Source organism: Elephantulus edwardii, unplaced genomic scaffold (assembly GCF_000299155.1).
Source record: "Elephantulus edwardii isolate Elephantulus edwardi_28Jun2011 unplaced genomic scaffold, EleEdw1.0 scaffold00098, whole genome shotgun sequence".
NCBI lineage: Eukaryota > Metazoa > Chordata > Mammalia > Macroscelidea > Macroscelididae > Elephantulus > Elephantulus edwardii.
Genome location: NW_006399848.1, coordinates 11,112,071 through 11,116,467, shown reverse-complemented (window position 1 = coordinate 11,116,467; position 4,397 = coordinate 11,112,071).

The following is a 4,397-nucleotide window of genomic DNA, read 5'->3' as shown; positions in this document are numbered from 1 at the left end:
GCAGCTATTGCTGCCAGTTTAGGGCCTGTGTCAGGAAAAGGAAGTCTTACTCATATACAGTGTCACCCAAAGGTAATAAAGGAGGTCAGAATTGCATCCACTGTGGAAAGCTGGGCCACTTTAGTAGACAGTGTCACAGATGAGAGCCACCAATAGGCAAGTGAGTAGAGAGGAAGCTCCCACTCCCTTGCTTTAAGTGTGGCTCTGAAGGACACTTGGCCAAGGTGGCCCACATCAGTTCCTCGTGGCAGACAAGACTGACAGGCTCCAGCTCCCAGCTGGAAACAAAGGAAGACGCTTCAACAATTTAGGTCCTCCCAGAAGAGCCGTGGATGAGCATTAACATTACTGGTAAGTATATTCATTTTCTACTGGACACAGAGCCTACTACTTGGCCCTAAAAGCCTTCTGAGGTCCCAACTCTTCTCACTATCTCTTAATTGTTGGAATAGACGGAAAACCTCATAAGCAGTTCCTTACTTCACCTCTACCTTGTATGTGAACTTCTGAGTTGTAAAACAGCCCAGTGGTAGATGGAATTTGCTCCAGGACTTAAGAAGCAAAAACGACATAGCTGAGCCTCTACATCTTGTGGTTCCTAACCTGTACACTATAATAGACAAAGTACTAGTCTATAGGCCTTTTTTGTAAGAACCACCTTCCCTCTCTGTAACTTGATTTGTGCCACTACTAGAACCTTTACTCGGAATATTATTACTTGTTAATTTTTGACTCATGTACTTTTAACTTGTTAGTTAAATTTGTGTCTTCTAGGTTGCAACACCTCCCTGATACATCTTCAAGGATATGAACATGTATGGCTAAGCACAATTAATAACAGTGCATCTAAATTCCAAAATCAATCTCCATAATAGTCTATGTGTTTCCTACTGCCAAAGGGGCCCTTTAGAGTAGTGAGAGAAGATCTTCACCCTGAAACCCACAGCGTCCCTTTTCAGCAGGAAGTAGCTAAGAGAATACACCATCCCCTTTTCCTTATGAATCAGGGTGAAGTCTCTCTCAGGGAGGAGTGATAGGGAATGGCAAAGGACACACTGACAAAGGAGATTAATCAGAACTGGCTTTGACAAGCACTATGGCAATTGGACGATTAAAGCAGACATTTGGGGGTGAGGGGAAGAAGAATGAACTGGGGATGAGGGTAGAGAAAACAGTGCAACAATGAATGAATGAGAACCTAAAATCTCTGTAAATGTTCATTAAAACTAATGAAATTTAATAATAATTAAAAATAATTAATATGTAACTATACTAAATTATTAAGTTAAATTGGCCAGTATGAATTTTTTTGTGTGTTAATATTCTGAACCTTCCACATCTTGTCAAAACCTTAATGAACAAGTCACTGAGTTCTTTTTGCATGGAATAATCCCTCCCACTGAGTCCACTGTCTGCTAGTCTTCAAGCACAGATTAAATATTATTTATTCCAGGGAGCTTCCCTAACTTGTATCTGTTGCAAATAACATCATAGTTATGGGTCTTAGTAACCCTTGATATGGGCTTTGCATTTCAAATGCATCATAGACAAAACAAACTTGTTGTATGCTTTCCATTCCAACTTATTCTCTATAAGGTTTACAAGGATACTATTGTTATGGGAACAGATGTCTTGGTACTTTTTCCTATGTTAATTTGAACCACCAGTTTGTAAGGTAACAGCTGAAAGCTTAACCATTGCACTCCATCTGCACTCCTTATTAGTTCTATTAGTAGTCAAATATATATAATGTTGGAATTAACTGGTTATGATGGAGTCTAGACTTCTTGGTTAATGATGTTTGGCTTTTAGAAAATTAATTCAGTTGTCTGAGCCCTGTTTTCTTCCTTTATAAAATGCATATAAAAGTTTTCTATACTTGACACAGGTCCTAATACAGAGCTGATAGTATGTAGAACTCTTCATGAAGTTTTCAGATACAGTAAAACAAGAAAATACTAAAATGGAATTTCTAAATATTAAATTTGTAGGAAAAGACATTACAAACTTTATTTTTCATCAATGAATTGAGGAAGCCTGATCTAGAAATGAGACAGGAATTTCAATGAGTAATACAAAGTGAAAGGAGTTTTGTAAGCATATACACACAGGAAAAAATGAGGTTATAATTAGCAAATTTCAAATTGCCTGGCAAGTGTCTGCTTTCATTATTTGAGACTAAGAAGAAATTTTAAACCAGTTAAAACTGACTATGTGAGTTTTAATTGATTACTTTAGGTTTCTTTTTTTAAAGAGTCAATTGATTAACTTGGCTTTGGCTTCTGGGAAGGTAAGACATTTACAAGAAATAGAAATTTAGTTAGATTCCAGTTTGCTGACATAGGCCTAAGCAAAACTAATTCCACTTTAAGCCAAATATAGTCAGGTTGTCAGAAATGGCTTGTATGGTTATATTTTGTGCTTATCCAATTGTCAGATTTAAAACACACACACACAATCTTTGTCATTTTTCATAAATAATTAGAATCAATCATTTTCTCTTTTGGTTATTGAGAAATCAACTAGAGATATTTTTTTCTGATTAGTTTAGAATTTAAATGTATATAACTAAACTCCAAAATCTCAAGTTGGATGTAACTAAACTGGTAACTCTTATATGTATTTTTACGTTGTTGTTGTTAGGTTTTGACAACAAGTCAAATCACCTCTTAAGGAAAACAAATCCAAACCTTGCTCAATCCTGTGCTGTCTCAAAAATCTCCATTGTGTTTAAGCCGTTGTTGCAGACACTGTGTCAATTTATCTCCGTGATAGTCTTCCTGTTCTTCATTGACCCTCCACTTTTCCAAGAATGATATTCTTTTCCAAAGACCAACCCTTCTTGACAACATGCCTACACTATGTGAAACAAAGCAGCATCTTTGGAGAAGTAGCATGGTAACTGCACTATGGGAAGCCAATACTAAATATTTGTAATAAACTGAATGCTATTTCAGGATGTGGGGGAGGCAGGGTTCAAGCTAGAGTTCACCCTGAGGCACTAAGGCAATCTTTAAGGGTTTACCAGATTCTTGCATTTGCTGACCCCTCCTGGGTCAAGCAGAAGGTTTTCAATAGAAAGAGCTTGGCTGCATTTGCATTGAATTCTCTTTGTGATTTACTTCCTGATAATTTTTCAATAAAGATACAGAGAAGCTTGGCTTGGGGTCTTCAGTCGAGAACTGCAGGACCCCAGTTTTATGCTCTCTGCTCTTATCTCATTCCTGGCTGGCTGTCTCTCATTATTAAGAATTATAAAATTACTTTACCCTCGGTCTGCAACACTACACCCCTTTCATTTTACTCTAGACTTCATTTTTGTGTTTGCCTTATTTACATGTAGCTAGACTTTGGAAAAACTGTCCTTAGAAAATAAGGATGGAATTAAGAATGAAGTTAAGGTAAAACGTTTATTCCAGGAAACCCGTCTCCTGTGCTTTTCACTACATAGCTTGTTTTTTGAAGGAATGCTTAGACTAGGCCCCTGCATTTTATAAAATGTTTATCCATGTCAGCTTGAACATGTCTGTAAATTAGTAAAAATAAGTTACTTGGGGATTCTTCATGGTCATGATGAAGTTAATTTGCAGACACGCTCCTTGGTTTTTGAAGCATATGTTTATTTCACACGTATCCTGTCCAGCTTTCCACTTTTCTATTCCTCAAAAAACTTCCTTACTTTGGTGCAAAAAAGTTTTCGATTTTCGTATGACATTTCTGATCTCCATATGATGGGATTTGAAGGTATATTTAGAAGAGGACCCCTTAGGGATTAGAGATTTGGTGTCTCATACTTTGCATTCCAGAGATCTCAAAAGTTATTGCAGAATAAATAATCTCTTGAATCTGAGATCTACTTTTTTGTGTTGATTCTTTTTTGCGGATCTATTTTTTTAATATATTTCATTCTTGGAAAATTTCAGAACACTTTTGGAGTCAAGTTCTCTAGCCAGAGCCAAGGAACTGCAGAGTCTTTTACACTGCGTCTATCTGCAAAACCACACAGAGTCAAACCCCATGGCAGAACCTCCAGGGAAGAATTTTATTTGCCTCTGGGAGACTCTGAAGTTTGACCTTTGGTTATAATACTGTCTCCAAAGATGAAATATGGCATATCAAGGAGTGTTGATGTCAGAGTGCTTAGGGGTGGTTGGTAGTGGGTTGATACTCAAAATGCTGGTCGTTCTAATTCACCAACCATTCAATAGGAGAAAGATAGACAATCCACTCCCATAAATATTTACAGACTCAAAATCTCAGTAGGTATTGGTTAAGTCATAATGAAACAGAAGGCAATAGTTTATGATTTTGTTTCAGGTTCTTTCAATGTTTCACTTCCAGGATGCTGTTATCCTGCACATTATATCAACAAGTATGGTGGCCCTGTTACAACCGTG